The following is a 17,786-nucleotide window of genomic DNA, read 5'->3' as shown; positions in this document are numbered from 1 at the left end:
GGGAGAATATACGGAAGGACTAGGGGCTTCGAGATGAATCCAACCAATAAAGGCAACTAGACATACCTAATTTGAAAACCCCTAGGTGTGGTGCAATGATCATATGTGCATTTCAATTTTCTTTTCTTTCTTTTTCTTTTTTTCTTTTTTCTTTTGAATATAAAAATGCCATACAATGAGGATTTTAGCCTTATAAGAGGGATTTTGTTTTTGTTTAGAAAGCTAAGAATGATAATACTTTGAAGTGTCAATTTGTAAGCCTCAGTGTTGGGAAACTTATTCTTAATGAAAAATTGTAGTTTGAGATATGATTGGAATTCTAGGCTAGTGATTGTAATCATTATTAGAATAATAGAGAACTTAAGGTAGTAGTTGAAGTAAGCTTTACTAATGAAGACATCTCTATGATATCAAACATCTTTTTGTATGCCCTTATGTGAGGTGATCGCCACGCTCAATCCAAGGCGCACCTTTTGATAGTCCATCAGTAGGTTTTCCAAATGATGCCGTTTGGCACTTCCTTGGAGTATCACGGGGTTTGTCACTTAGACCCTACTGAGTCTACATCCCAATGGAAGAGTTCCGATTGAATCCACTACTAGAATCGACCTAAATTTCCAAGTTCTTAAAATCAAACAGGTCTCCTAACATCCATCTGCGTCAGTAATTTCGAGTTTCCATTTCCTACAGGATTACTTGAACTAAAGCAAACTTGCCATTGCACTTGATTCAAAGAGAATTTGAGACGAAGGGGAGTGCAGTACATCCACCCTCCTACCCATAAGGCAAAATCCCATTTCGGCACCCTAAAATAATGCAAGTCTGTTCTACCTAGCAACTAGTTGGTCAATTTATCATCTTCCTATTTCTATGCACCGATTTACAAAATCTCCCAGCTAATCAGGCCACCCTACTGTTGGGCAGACCCATCCAAGGGTCGGGCCCACCCACCTTCCTTTGATGATGGATCATCTTTAGTTTTTTAATTACCTACAGCACATTTATTGAAACATATACAACTAGCTTCCTTAATTAGTTTGTTAAATCATAGGTTCCTTCACATAATTTATTTCATGGATACGCATACAATTCAAACAACCCTTGAAAAAAAAAATCATTTATTATATTGGAAGTTTATTACAATTTCCATCTTTTCACTCTTGTGGAAGATATATAAAATTCCAGGAGGATATTCTACCCACCAAGATTCCTGTTGAGTGTTGAAATGACCTATTTTTTGGCTGATTTTTGTTGTTTTTTAGAGCTAAATGGTTGATTTTATGAGATGATTGATTGGTTTGGAAGTGGTTTAAAAGTGTTTTGGATAGGTTGGAATGGTTTTATTAAGCTCATGATATTTATTAGTAGAGATGTGAAGTTCTGTTGATGTTCTGATATGTTCTATTTGGTCCTAATAGCTTCTGTTGAGCTTATGTTTTGTTCTGTTTTCTCTCTGTATGGAAGGGTGGAGTATTGATTGATAGGGTTTGAGATTGTTTGAAAGCTTATTGAGTGATTTTTGATGGTTTGGAATGGTTTTGGTATGAGTTATGTGGTTCTGATGCTTTCTGTTGACCTTCTGTAACTCTATGTTGAGCTTCTGTGAGCCTCTGAAGACCTTCTGTATGCCTCTGTATGTGTCGTGTTGGATGAGAGTCTAGCTTGGGAAAGTTTTTTAGCCTTGGAAAGAGGTTAATACAAGTGCAAAAGAGCTAAAAGAAGTCAAAGAAGTAGCTGCTGAAGACTCAAGTAAAGACTGGAGTGAAGTGACAGTGGTGAGCTATGAAGAGTCATTGTAGTGGCTCTGGTGCCTCTTCATATCAGACATACCTCTTGGGAGGTGTATCCACGACCTAAGAAGGATTATTGAGGGTGATTATTGAGTGATTTTAGTGAGGATATGATGTATTATTGATGGAGAGAGAGAGAGAGAGTCAGAGATAGTCAAATCTATGAAAATAGTGTAATTGTATATGAGAGATTGAGAGAGAGAACTATGAAGACATTGAAGATGAATAATATGTGATTGGTTTCCATTCAAAGATGGTGTATTATTTTTTTTTATTTTCTCTATTGATGGATTTTGTGAAGACATTGAAGATTATGGTTAATTCTATCAAATCCGTGGGAGATATCTACTATGATGCTGCGTGAAGAATTGCTGTTTTCTTTGTTTTGATGATCAAAAGAATGAAATAAAAGCTTGTTGATGTTACAAGATAGATTTTTGTGCAAGAGAATTCCCTTTTCCTTAGTGTTCCTCTTGGGGCTCCAATTCCTCCCTTGTAACTAGTATTAGGGTTTTAGGCTCCCATCCTGGATCACGAAGGAGCTCATTAGATTCTAGGAGTAATGCGAAATTTACAGCTAGAATCCCCCTTGGCATCCACATTTCCTACTGCTTGAGAGTATCCCTATGGATAGACCTTTTTGCTACGGAGCTGGTCTAAGCCTCTCGAAGCGATAATCATGACTTCCTTGGAGTAAAGTCTCGTAGCTAACTTGGGGGTACCCTAGTGCGATCTTTCCTTTTATCCTGTGTGTCAATGTTTTTAATCAGGGATATAGATTCTAACAAACACAAACAATCCTTTCAAACATATATCAATGATGCAATGACAATCACACCATCATGCAGCTCACAGCTTCACATATCCAAGGTAGATCCTTAACCTAAGGTAACCTTATATTCTAAAGAGGATTCTCCTCCCCATAAAGAAGTGTTGAGTATAATTCTTTCAACTTTGTTAAGCAAGATATGAATCTCCCGTTTAGGGCTAACTTACCCAACATAAGCGAATTTCTTTTAGTTGGTACTCAAAAAAATATTGTGACAATAATTTAACGAGATGATTTACAAGACCTTTAAATAGACTTTCACTTTCAAGAGTTAATCAACTCTTAACCATTGTCACGTTTGAGTTATTTTACTAATCTCGATTACACATAAAGTCCTTCACTTATTTCGTGCAATAATCTCCTACAACTATTTCCATCATGATTCTACTAATTATAATCTAGATTAATCTAACTACAAATCATAGGTAGTAGTTAACCGTTTATGTGTGTATTAGTATGCTCTCTAGATGAAACTGTCATTTTGTGTAAGTGTAAATATGGAGGCCAATATTTTATGTACATTTTATATGGATGGTGTCCATGTACTTTAACAAGTAGTTTTTGTACCATTTAATTGCAAAAGCTAACATTTTATTTAAAATTTTGGCAAAAATCTTATTATTTTATGTGACGACCTATTTTTGAGTTGTAGACAACTTGGTTTGGCATGACGACATTGGGAATTTTGTCTTTGCTTACACTTGCATTTGCCACTCCCAATGTTTCGTTTCTGGCAACCTCCAGCACTCCCCCATATCTGGCAATACCCGTTCTTTGACCGGTTGCGATGGATCTCATGGTCTTTTTGCTGCCTTGTTGCTTTGGAGCCATCATTCGTGAGCGATTTAAAGAGATAGAGAAGGAGGAATGAATTCGAGATGGGAGAGCATGAGAGAAGATTGCCGAGATGAAGACCGAGACAAGAGGAGGTTGAGTTAATTCTTATCCTCGCTAACCCTCTCTCTAATTCCCTCTCTCACAGCCTCTCGGGATCTTCTTTACTCTCTCTCCTACTCTAACTCTCTCCCTCTCTAGCTCCCTCCCTTGCAGCCTCTCGAGGGGGGGTGGGGGTACCCTTCTACATCCCTCTCGAGATCTTCTTGTGCCTCCTCTCTAATTGAGTAGAGGGCATGCCTTTATATAGGTAGAAGGGAGTGCATGTTGCCTCTCCCTTCCCCTCTCTTTCTACTCTATTTATGCAAAGACAACTCCTCCACTCATAGTGGGGAGCTTCTTTCTCTTTTATTTTAAAATTTTCTCTCTTTAATTTTCTGAACAAAAAGGGGGGGTCGTGAGGCTGTCGATACCCATTTATGGAGATAAAGAAGATTTTGATGAAGGCAATGATGAGGATGATGATTATGATGAAGATGATGATGATGATGATGATGACGATGATGAAGATGATGTCGATGATGACGAGGATGATGATTAGGGGGGTAGCCTTTACGGTGGCCGTCACTTCGACAGCCCCCCCTTTTTTAAATTAGCGTTAGTTAGTTAGTTAGTTAGTTTTTTTAAACATTAGTTTTTAACATTAGTTAGTTTAATGCATTAGTTTTTAACGTTTAGTTAGTTTTTATAAAAGTAGTAACCTTACTTAATTATTGACTTACTAACTATTACTAACTTATAAATTGACTAACTAACTTTTGAACTAACCAACTAACTTTTAATTTTGTGAAAATATTATATCATCCTCCCCTTAGAGAAATCGAGATGTCCTCATCTCGAGAGAAACCGTGGGTATTTTTGATAAATAGCATTCTCATCTATCCATGTAGCATCTTCTTCAAGATAATCCTTCCACTGGACAAGGTATTCTCTAAGGGTTCTACTCCTCAATTTTCTCTCCCTTACATCAATTACTCTGTCAGGTTGTATCTCAAGGACTCCTTGGTTAGATGTTACAACTTGTTGATCATCAAGGATATGGTTAGGGTTAGCTACGTATGCTTTCAATAAGCTAACAGGAAATACATTGTGGATTTTTATATTCTCAGGGAGTTGTGTCTTGTAAGCGCTTGGTCCTAAGCACTTGACAACCTTATAGGGTCCACAATATCTTAGACGTAGCTTCTTAAATTCTCCTAAAGATAAAGAACTCTTCTTTGGATGGACACGGACAAAGACCATGTCTCCTTCTTTGAAGATTTGTTCTTGCCCTTTCAGATCAGCATATGCCTTTTGTCGGTCCTTGCCAGCTTGAATATCTTGTCTGATAATCTTGATTTGATCATCTATTTCTTCTAAAAAATTTCTTGAAGCTTCTACCCTTAGAGTAGGATCGAAAAAATTAAGTGGCATACGGAAATCTTGACCATATAGTGCTTGAAACGGAGTCATCTAAGTACTTCGATGATAGGAGGCATTATAAACAAAATCCACTACGAGTAGATACTAAATCCACCTTTTAGGTTCCTTGCTGCAATATGCATGCAGAATATGCTCAATTACATGGTTAACTTGTTATGTCTACCCATTAGTTTGTGGATGATAAGCAGTGTTGAAACAAAGTTGGGTTCCAATGGCTTCAAATAAACTCTTCTAGAAATGTGATGTGAAAAGAGAATCACGATCATTGATGATTCTTTTAGGTAACCCTTGTAACCTAAAAACATATTTTACAAAAATTCTTGCAATATCTAAAGCTTTGTAATTGGTTTTTGTTGAAATAAGATGAACGATCTTTGTTAACATGTCTACTATTACCCTTATTGAGTTATATCCTCCTTGCACAGAAAGTAACCCAACTACAAAGTCCATGCTAATAAACTCCCATTTCATCTGGGAAATGTCAAGTGACTGGAGTTTTCCTAGTAACTTGACATGTTCAGATTTCACCCTTTGGCAATTTAGACATTCAATGATATACTTAAGTACATCACCCTTGAGTCTTGGCCAAGAATAGCTTTTCCTGACAGCATTAAGAGTTTTTTCATACCCCGGGTGTCCTGAAAAAGGAGAGTCATGTGCTTCCCAAAGTATTCTTCTCTTGAGAGTTTGACTTGAAGGAATGCATAGTCTCATTCTGAAATAAACAAGTCCTTCGTCTTCATCTATAGATAATTCTTTATACTTAGTCTTGAATTTGGGATCTTGTTCCTTGTTCTGAACTTCCCAAAAAAATTATTGATAGTCTGGGTCCTTATTTGCTTCATTCTTAGTCAGCTTGATGATAGGATTAGTTGGCATTGATACCAATGTAGCTAGAGTTTATGCTCTAGATGGTTCTTCAGTGATAAAAGCATTAAGAAAGGCTTTATGGCTAAGGGCATCTACTACTACATTTTCTTTACTAGGTTTGAACTTAATTTCAAAGTCATACTCCTGCAAAATTTCGATCCACCATCATTGTCTCATATTAAAATCGGACTGAGTAAAAATCCTCTTAGGACTTTTATGATCTCTGACTAAGGAAAACTTATTTCCAAGCAAGTAATGTCTCCATAATTTGAGAGCGTGAATAACAGCTAAGAACTCCAAGTCGTGAGTAGCATATCTCTTCTCATGGGCTTTCAACTTTCTCAAAGAGTAAGCTACAAGATGACCTTCCTACATTAGTACGCATCCCAATGCAAGAGAGCTGACATCTATAACAACTTCAAATTCCTTGCTTTAGTCAGGTAGCCTTAAGATAGGAGCAGTTATCAAACTATGCTTTAGTTGCTCAAATCTAGATTGTTCAGTTGGCGTCCAGATAATGGCAGCTTGCTTTTTGATTAGGTCTGTAAAAGGTGCTCCAATTTGGACATAGTTTCTTATGAATATCATATACAAACTTGTTAGACCTAGAAAACTTCTCACTTCCTTGATAGTGGTTGGGGGTGGCCAATCTTGAACATCTTTGACCTTGGCAAGATCTACTGATATACCTTTAGTAGACATTATGAATCCCAAGTATTCAATCTTCCTTTTTGAAGAAGGCACACAACTCATTCATCTTCTGGGTGCGATAAGCTGGAGGTAAATATCTTCCTCTTACAGCTTCTTTCAACAAATCCCAAGTAATGGTATTTTCAAGAACACCTTGATTCGACACTACTTCCACCAGAGTCGAGCTTCACCAATTAATTTTATCTTAGCTATCATGGCTTGGTTGGCTAGGATAGTTCCAGCAGTAGTAAAATAATCTTCCATGGTTTCGATCCAAATTTCTGCATTGGTTTCCACATTCATGCCTCTCCTGTCAAATTCCAGAGATTTGACTTGCTTCAAAAGATTCATTTTCTCTTGGGCTTCGTTGGAATTATTATGGGTGCGAGATTCTGGGAAATTTTCAACAATTCCCAAGTTAAACTTTATGAAATTTATATGGCATTAATATTAGAGTTTGATACTCAAATTATTTCTTGCTTAATTTATTGAAACAATTTCAAATAAATTTTCCCATTGCTAAAGTGAAACTGAAATTACAGAGGTTCCAAGGGAAAATAAGGTTCCATTATTTCTCTGATTGATAAAGTATCAATCATCAATCAATCTTTATTACAACGGATGTACAAGGTAATCGAATGAGAAGAAATACATTATTCAAATAGCTCACGGGTTCATCTTATTTTTTTAAGAAAAGGATTCCCTACTTCAATCTAAGCATGACACTCTGATACATCATTTATAAAGTTACTTGGATTCTGAGAGTAGATATCTAGAAATCTATATTTTTTAGGGAGATCAAGAAATCTGTCCTTTTTGTAGTTGCGGTGTGGAAGGATCTTTGTAACTTCCTCATAGATATATAGGTTTAGTTTGATCTTCTTGCCCCTAGTATACAAGGTTGAGTTTACATTGGCTTCACAAAATAGATAGATCTTGACAATTTTAAGATCTTCCATCCATTTTACCCTTTTTAAATTATTTTGAAGATAAGCTAAACGGCTTGCATCGATATAGTAGTATCCTCTGCTAATCATTCCACCGTCTTTCACGATATAGAGGCGAGGGGTTGTACAACTGATCTAATATCCACATTATCTGATTCCTCCACGCAAGATTGGATGAATGCATAGCTGACATAAACATTACTTGAAAGATCAAGAATCATTTTCAATATTCTTTTTTCTGTCATAATTCAAAAACATACATTAATTAAAGAGAAAAAATCATGTCCTAAGCTGTATTTTTAAAAAACAATTCTTAAGCTGACGTCGTATTCTATACTAGTGTGTGCTCAGATACCAACTGTGAGGTGACCATTAAGCTCAATCCAAGGTGCACCTTTTAGTAGTCCATCAGTAGGTTTTCCAAATAATGCTGCCTTATGCTCCCTTGGAGTATCACGGGGTTTGTCACTTAGACCCTACTGAGTCTATATCGCAACGGAAGAGTTCCGATCAAATCCACTAGGATCAACCTAAATTTTTGGGTTCTCCTAACATCCAACTAGCATCACTAATTTCGAGTTCCCATTTCCTACAAAATTACTTGGACTCAAGCGGACTTGCCATTGCACTTGGTTCAAAGAGAATGGGAGATGAAGGGGAGTGTGATACATCAACCCTCCTACCCATAAGGCAAAATCCCATTCCAGCCCCCTAAAACAATGCAAATCGATTCTACCTAGCAACTAGTTGGTCAATTTATCATCTTCCTTTTTCTATCACGTTGATTTAGAAGGATGGGAGATGTGGTGTTTTGACTTGTGACCTAAGAACTAGGGAGAATTACGTGTGTCACTTTTTGTGATTGCACTCTAAGGAAGAATAATTGTGGATTGTATCTTCTTTGCAAAGTATTCAAAGGACATTGTTTTTGTTAATTATATTAGTCTTTTTAAGATAAGGCTTATTGTTTTGGGAAAGAGATGGTTTCCTTAGCCAAGATAAGTTGGTCGACTCATATGGGGTATTCAAGTGATTGCTTGGATGATGTTATGGAAAGGAATGGTTTCCTAGCTAATGATGATATGTTGATTTCCTTGGTTGTGTGTACTTAAAAATTTAAAAGGAAGGATTGCACTAGACCTCCCCTAAGGCTAGTTACAAAACCTTACACCAGGGTTGATTTTACTACTTCAGAGAGCTTGAATTAGCCCCGATTATGAGAGGTCACTCCATACGGAGGATGTTTGGTAGGAGATGGTAAGGGTGCCAAGAGGGCTTTGCCTAGTAAATTCCTTATGCACATAGGAATTTTCTAACCCCTATGTGACCCAAGATGGTATTACTTGGAATCCTTCATACTAATTAAGGGTGGAATTTTGGTGGGATTGAACCTTTGGGTTATTACTTCTGTAAAGAGGAAATGAGAAATCGTAATACTCCCATATATGAGAGAGAGAAGAAACTGTAATAACAAGATGAATAAAGGAACTATTTGGAATTTCTTGACAAAGAATTGTTTTATCTTGTTTGAGTGTTGTTATATAAATTGCGTGAACAAACCAAACGACTTAAAAGTTTAATCAAAGAAGTTGCCTTTATGTGTTAAAACTTAAACATGATACTTAATTAGAGATGATCCAAAGAGAAAAGTGGGAGGACAAGATCCTCAATAAGTCCAAGGCGATCTCAGTTAGCCGTCGATAAGAGCCTTTCTTATAGGAAAAGGGGATTGAAGTGAGATTGTGCCTTATAGGAAAAGGGGTTGACGTGCTGCATTCCCCCTAGTTTCTCACTCTCTTTGAACGAACTACAACACAGGTCAGCTATGATTTGGGTGATCTAGCGCAAAGCGAACACTCAAAGACTGATGAACCAATAGGTGACCTTAATCAACTCTAAGAAACCAAATTCAAGTCCTTTTGGGTTATGATTGAAACCTTCCATTGTGAAGTGGACTCAAGAAAACCTACGTGATAGACCCTATGTTATTTTAAGGAGTACTGGATCACTTAGGAATATCTCTTGATAGCCATTAAAATCGTGTCACTGAGTGGTTCTCAATCAGGTGGCACGTTGCACCTTGAGCATACCACTCATCACCTACCTTGCCTGTATTCACTTGATCAAAATTGAGATCACATGCAATCAAGTTTAAGATAATTAATATTGTGAAAAATTCAAAATTGACCTCAGCTTTTCACTGCTTATCATCTTATCGATTTGTTAGCATAGTATTTAGTTATTACTTCCTCCTCACATGAAAAATATTGCAATGCTTCCAAGCATTGTACGGATAATAATCTAATGGTGTGACTGGTATTTTTTAATATTTTAATAAATTTTATTATGTACAAAAATTGTAATGATATAATTGTCATATACAAGTAAATCATGGTATAGTTGTATTTTGCTTAGGTGTGAGACAGTGATAAAAGTCAAGATTATGTTGAAGTACATCATAGGTGTCAAGAATTTTCGGTAACTTTTCCAGAAAGATAAAGTATCTTGCAACATTGAATACGACACCACCTTGACCCAATCTACTCGTGACGTGGAGCTCTTCTTCTACGATGATTTTGTTGAACAAGGGGATGTCCAAGAGTGGCCTAGCTAGCTATACTTCATACATTAGTGAGTACTTAGAGGAAAGTCAGAGCTACATAGATTGGGTAAATTTGCAACTTCCATATATCTTGTCCTTTCTCTGAAATAATCATTAGCTTACTTGCAATTCTAGTTGTTGAGGCTTGCATAGTATATTCTCAAGTGGGCTTTGGCCCTTTCTTTTCTATTCTAGAGTTGATAATTCTACAATGGTGTTGTGGCAGAATGCGTTATGGAATGTGGTGACCAAATGACATTCCTCAACTTTTCATTAGGAATGAGTCTTGCAAGGTCCTCCTTTGTTGTAGCAGTTCTATTGGTTTGACCCTAGTAGCAGTTGTGGGCAGTTGTTGGATAAGATTTTAGGTTTGTTTGAGAGTACTCTTGAACTTCGGATGTTTGTGTGTATTTTGGCCAATATCTATTCTAGCATGTTCATTGAGGATATCAATTTATTTCCTAAATGCTATGGGTCCATCACTCTTCTCTTTTAGATTCTTGTTAGGGGAGGTTTTGAAAAATTCACTATGCCTTACATTGGATGATGGAGTGGGTTATGCAATATCAAGATCAAAAGAAAGATCAGGTTTTGTGTCACTCAGAATTGGATTAAACCACTTGAAGAAGTTAGGGTTGTATTGAAGTAAAGCATAGTTGTCAAGAACTTTTGGGCCTTGGGTAAGGTAAGAAACATAGACATTGACATCAAGTACCATGCTGCCTTATCCTAACCTACTAGCCATATGTAGCTCTTCATCTATAAGAAGTTTATTATATAAAATATTTTGTTGGGTAGGTGTAGAAAGCTTGATATTGTCAATAGTTGATATTGTTGGGTAGGTGTAGAAAGCTTAATATTGTCGATAGTTGATAGCACTCTCAGGGAGGTAGGGGCCACATACGTGGATATCACTCTTTTAGTTGCCAAAATTTGGCTAAAATGCCAAAATTTTCTCAAATACACTATGCTCTTTTACTTTTTGTTCTAACACTTCTAGTTTTTTCATGTTCATCTCATGAAGGTTAGTGTAAATGATAGAATTGCACATAGCTCTCTAGATGTGGTTTTTTCCATACTCTTCATGACTTTCTCAACAATGGTCATGTAAGGAGAGTAGATGTGTTGCTACTCATCCCACGTCATGCTAATGTGCCTTTTAAGGTCATATCAGATATATCCAATTTTGCTACATATTGGGGAGGATTCATGGTATTTGGAAGTCATTCAAGGCATCATGCTAGGACTAGGGTTTTTGCTTTTGATGAGGAGCTAGAATTTCCAATCTACATTGAGATTTCTAAGTCATAGATCTCTCCTTTGTTGTTTTGGGTGTTCTTTGATTTTTTTCCCTATTCCTATCTCTACTTCCTAAGTCTTTTTTATGTTGCTCAATCAAGTTCTTCAGTTCACTCAACATTTTCCACAAGTTTATATTGACCATGCCAAGCAATAATCACATGTTTTCTCCATTTCGAGTAACATTCAAGTGTGTAAATGTTCATAGTGCACAAGCAAGCTTTCTCTCTTTTCCAAACAACTTGTCAATTCAGAAAGTAACCAACTTACAACATTTTAGATAGTCTTGACTCAAGTCAACAATATCGTTTTAATGAGTTTAGTCATTTTTGACAATGAGTTCTCTTTGTTCTCCTTGGTTGTTATATTTTGGCTTTTTGGTTTATGTTTTCTCCTTGAACCTTTTCTTGCATTGGTGTGAGTCATGCTAGTGCAAGTGCACTAGGTTTGAGTTACTATGTTCTACATTTAGAAATTACATGCGTAGCAGACAGAATCTGAGCAAGGATTAGAGAACACACAACAAATATGAGAAGAGCGAAAACTATTTTAATTTCAAACAAACTAATACAAATATGGCTCTATCCACCTGTGCGCTTTCAGTGTGAAGCTTAGATGGTGATCCAGACAAATGATAGGCAAAGAGCTTAAGGGTAGCTGGAAGAACTCTGACTGGGTAAAAGATAGATTGACGATGGCTTTAGAGGGGTCTTCCTTTTATAGCCCAGGAAGGTAGTCTGGTTGGCATGTCCGATCATATTATGAATATTCCCTAGTCAACCAAGGAATATGGGCCAAGGGCATTGCCCTTAAACCCCTAAACTAAGAGCCACTTCTGCAGCCCTCGAACCCCAAAATAGGAGCCCTTGATAACTCCCACACCCCACAACTTGATGCATTGTGCCTCCAGTTGCTACCACTATAATTGTTCTATCTAACCCAAATGCTAGATCCACAAAGGTCACCTTTTTGCCATCCAGCCACATAGACCTGATCTAACATACAAGTGAGGACCCACCCAATGTTGGTGCTCACACATGGCTTCTCCTCATGATGGGGCCCTTATAACTCAGAGCACCATGGATAATTGGTGGTACCTTATGAGGGTGGGGCATTGAGCATATCTAACACTAGAATGCAATGGGAGACAATAGGTCATATGTGGGTGAACCAGTGATTAAGGCTATTGTGAAAATATGTGAATGGTGCAAGTTCACCATTGGCTAAATGCAAGAACGGGCTAGTTATGAAAGTCTACATACATGTGCTAGGATGCATGGTATAGTTTGTGCACTAAGGTATTGTGTGAGATAGTGCACGTGGAATTCACAAGGTGGAGTGTTCTTAGCCAAGTGTCATGCACTAGGGTTGGTGTGCAAGGCTGAGACAAGTGCACTAGGATTTGGCATTATAGTGCACTAGTCTTTGTGCACTAAAATAGACGGTATGTGGTGCAAGTGTGATGTGTACTAAAATAGATGATAGGTGGTACAAGTGTGGCATGCACTAGTGTGGGCTATGTGTACTAGTGCATATGAATACAACTAGATGTGCTTATATGTGGTGATGTGCACTAGGTGTGTAATTGTGTGGTGTGTCTTGAGTGATGTGTGCACTAATCAGAGTGTAAGGGGCAAAAGTTGGTTCTAGTGCATGTGTTTAATAGGTTGGACTATGGGTGCACTAGTTCATGTGTACTTATGTGGGTGTGCGAGGGTAGTGTACTATGGTAGTGAGCTAGGGCTGGCTAAAAGTTTCCTAATGTCCACTAAGGTGGGTGGATGTAGGTTAAGAGGGAGGGTGTAAAATGATTCGATTAGGCATGGAGGTTATCATGCTGAGTTACTACATTGTGCATAAGTGCAATATATGCTACTATAGTACGGTTTGTGTGTAATGTGATGTGAAGCTCTAGGCATAGTGTACTAAGATGTGGCTGTGCGCAAGTACATGTGCACATGTAAGTGCAAGTGCACTCAAGTGCATGCAAGTGTTGCCCACAAGCACACACAAGCATGCACATGTGTGCTCAATTGCACACAGGTGCACAATGATAGGCTTAGTGAAAACTTACTTGCAACATGTTTAGAGTGACTAAATGTATAATAAAATGTTTATTGAAGTAGTAGGTGTATGCTTTCAAACCCCCCAAGAGGTAGTTCCATCATGCCATAAGCGGCCCCTTGTTTACTTGTCTATCATCCTCCTTAAATATCTAAGGAGGAGACTCCCCTCCCAACTCCCCTATTTCCAATTTTTGTCGCCCTCCTTCAATCTCATGATCCTTCCCTTTCTTAAGCATTCCACAAGTCTATATTGATAGGTTGGTTTAATCCACCCCATGTGTCCCATCATGAGTTTTTGTTTTAGGATCTTCTTGAAGATCTCATGGCTCCCTTGATTCCTATTCACTCTACAGATTTTCCCATTGTTGTGAAAAATAGTGCATACTTAATTAGGGTGCACTCTCAAGTGCACATGCATCTAGGTTTTGTTCTCTATAGCCTCAACAAGCCCCGTATCATGCTTGTGCATGAAATGGTGCTACTCACTATGTCATACCCCATGGCATGGAAGTATTTTGAAAGAAAGGGGTCTATGAAGCCCTAATGCAGTGCTTTGGAACATGTGTTGTGATGTGTATTGTGTTATCACCCACTGGTTCTAGTAGGTTGGAGCTCAAAAAACAAATGTCTAGTAGCATTTTCTTAAGCTAATGCCTTGCATAGCTAGTTGAAAAGGAATCCAAGTTTAGTACATCATCTCCTCTCTTTGAAAGTAAGAAAATTCATTGTTTATACTCAAAGTTCTAGCTGCTTTATTATGGCCATCCAAGAAAAAAAATTCATATTCAGGACAATATTCATTCTAGTAGAAATAATTCCTCATCTTTTGCCACCAAACTAGGCTTTGGATCGCATTTATGTACCAAAACTTCTTTCTTTGGCCTCATTTCTACCAAATGTTTAACATGCCTTGGACATCCCATAAATCTTAAATCACATATGAAACCTACTTATCTAGAATCTTTCTTTCCCCTCTTAGAGATAGGTCTCTAGGTTAATAAGGTTTCAAAACCCAACTGTCATAACCTAACAACATAAATAACAATATATACCCTATTATAGTCTCATTCTCATCACTCCTTAAGGTACTCAACTGTACCCCTAAGCAATGAAATAATGATGGTGGATACCTAGGACTTCTAAAGTTTTTTCCTTCCAACTCATACATAACATCTTTGGAAGATATTCTCTCTAAACCTTCACCAACCTACATAGCTTCTAACTCATCTTCATCCTATGCATTTTCTTGCAACAAATTCATTTTCTATGTAAAGTTCCTTCTTCAAATGGTAATGTCATATGAGGAAGACTTTCATTGGCTCTTCCTATAGCAACTCTCATCTTCTCTTCTATGTCTATGTCTCACCCTTCAAAACCCCAATCCCACTCTTCGTGCACATCTTCATCTTCTCCATAAGATGCATCATAAGTAAAATATAAGGGACCATCTATCTTACCAAAATCTTCTTGACTATCATGAGACTCTAAGCACATAGTCTTAGCACATGCATACCCATGTATCCCCACTCTATCCAACAAAAAATATTATCTCTAGTCTCCTTAGGGCACCATAGATCTTGAAAGGTAGACTTTAGAGACTCAATAACAACATCATCAAAGATTGGTGGATATCTACATGACATGCATTTGAAGCCCCACTTACCTTGGTCTTAGTAAAGATCCCACTGTTCCAAGCATTCAATTGTAGGAGTATCACTATGAAAACATTTTCATCTAATAGAACATGATACCCATCTAAAGGACTCCTATCAAAGCATTCAATTGTAGGAGTATCACTATGAAAACATTTTCATCCAATAGAACATGATCGCCATCTAAAGGTCTACTATCATCATAGCATCTCAAAGCCCTAGAAAGATGTACCTCCTCATATATGGCTTATTGCCACCTTTGATCATTAAATCAAAAATTTACCCAAGCTATAAGACCCTCTTTATGATCAACATAAGAACCTTGGCTAACAGTGCATGTTTAGCTCCCACAATACTATACTTTAGTTTAATATTTCTACCCTCTTCTTCCCATACTTTAACATTGACATTATTTTCTAGGTCATCAACTTAAATAGGTTCCTCTAGGATTTGGTCTTCCTCTAGATTTTTTCCTTCCCAATTAGAGTTTTCATGTAAAATATGGGTGTCTTCATATCCATAAAGTTCAATTTGATCTACAACAAGAGTGCCACATTCTATCACAAGGTTACAAACATAATTATTGAGCCAAGGGTCAATGTAGGTTTGTCTTTCACTATTCAATGGATCTTGGATTATCCCCTCAGCAACATAGCTAGGAGTTTCTCCAAGGAGCTATACCTCCTATAAAGAAAACTCCCCACATGGGACATCCCTCTAGTCCAAGTGTACTAACTCACTTTCAATTGCAATTCCCTAATTGTGGGTACTACACTCTCCCCTTCTCCACTAGGAACTCCAAACAAACATGACAACACATCTACATTGAACTCTTATGGCTTAGACACTCCCAATACCTCACCCTCTTCTTCACACAACTATACTATTCCAATCCCAACATAATTATTTCCTTCTTTGGAGTCTATTCTATTCATGGTACAATTAACAATGTCTATTTGTTCATCTCATTTTTAATAACTTCAATCCAATCTCTAATGCTCTCATTAGCTTTTCTAGAGAAGAACCTATCACTAGATGGAGACATCTTGAGCTTGGTTTGGAGTGCTTAATTAACCCCTAAACTAAAAAAGGATATACCAATGCAATCCACAATTCCAATAGCAAGGCAGTGTTTGAGATTGTGAAAGGGGGGAAGAAAGTCCCACCCATATTGCATACAAAGGTACAAGTTTATCAAGAGTATGGATGAAGCTTATGCTAAAGTAAAGAGAGCTCTCCAAAAGACTCAAGGAAACCAATGCTTAGAAAAGGTCAAGTGGAAAAATGAAGGGTAAAGAGTGTCTTTTCCCTAAGATCAACATGAGCTATGATAGGACTTTTCAAGTGTTGTGAAAGGATCAATGAGGTGGATTCATTAGAAGATTCACAATGCTTGCAACCCAAGGGACCTACCCTAGTACCACTACCCAAGGTTCCAACAAAAGCGAGCACATCAAGATGACCAATCTATGCTCTTGTGTCCCAGAAGAAAGATATCCATATCTAAGAACATTCCATAAAAACACTATAAGTGACTCCTAAACTATCACATATTGGCAACATCATCAAGCTCGAGTCAAGGAAAAGAGAGGACAATGTACTCACTAAATGTCTTAACCCCTTCAAGCATCATAACACCAAGATATAAATAAATCAAGAAAATCAAGTCTAACACCAAGATATAAATAAATCAAGAAAATCAAGTCTAACATAAGTTTTGAATAAACTCTAATGCATTTATGTGCACAAGGAATTATTTAAACATCACAACCATAACTTTATTGTCAACAAGGAATAGGACAAGGTACTCATCAAGATCATATTTAACATCGAGAATTAGTTACACCAAAGCACCTAAACACAATCACATACACAGTCTAAAAGCCAGAAGATACCTCAATCCAGAATGTGCCATAAGAACTCCGAGGTATCTACAAGAATCAAAGGGAACTCACAATTATTTTTCAATGTAAAATAATCATGCTAAAAATCATTATTCATTATTCATTTTCTCAAGACATGCCCCTAAATGAAAAGAGAGAAGTTAGTGACCACCTTTTTTTTTTTAAATAACACTTACATTAGATGCTTCAAAAGATTTCGCCACAAATTGTAGGTATGGTCATATAAGCCCCATGTAAAGCTTTTAAAAAAAAGAATCACATCTCATATTAAGCTCATCTCCTTGGCAACCATATCAATATGTCATATAATTCACATATTTTTCTCATTCAGCATTGCCCTGGACTGCTTCCATAATAACCCTATTTTTCCTTTCAACTACTTTGTTTTGCTATGCAGTATAACAGCATGTCAATTGTCTACTAATCCCATGCTTAATCAAGTATCTGTCAGACTCCTTTGACACATATTCACCACCACATGTGAGATACCCTCCAATACAATAGAATACTAAGAAACTTCAAATTTTCTATAAGTTTATAATGAAGTGTCAGAAAGTGTCTTACACAACAAAATAAACTCTTAGCTATTATAATCATTTTAAATTGTGTGAATTTATCTAACATAATAGAATGATCAATTTTTAATATTATTTAACTATTTAACTATTTAGATAATTAATTAATTAATTTAATTAGTTTATTTGAATTATTTATTTATTTATTTATTATTTTTAAAAATGTTTAAACTAATCTACATATTAAACTTTTGTAACTAGTTTAAATACTTAACTATTTTACCAATTTAAATACCTAAAGCAATA

Source organism: Lygodium microphyllum, chromosome 16 (genome assembly GCF_053477565.2).
Source record: "Lygodium microphyllum isolate KBCC chromosome 16, Lygodium_microphyllum_v1.1.10, whole genome shotgun sequence".
Classification (NCBI taxonomy): Eukaryota; Viridiplantae; Streptophyta; class Polypodiopsida; order Schizaeales; family Lygodiaceae; genus Lygodium; species Lygodium microphyllum.
The sequence above is the reverse complement of the archived record's forward strand: the minus strand, read 5'-3'. Positions refer to the sequence as shown.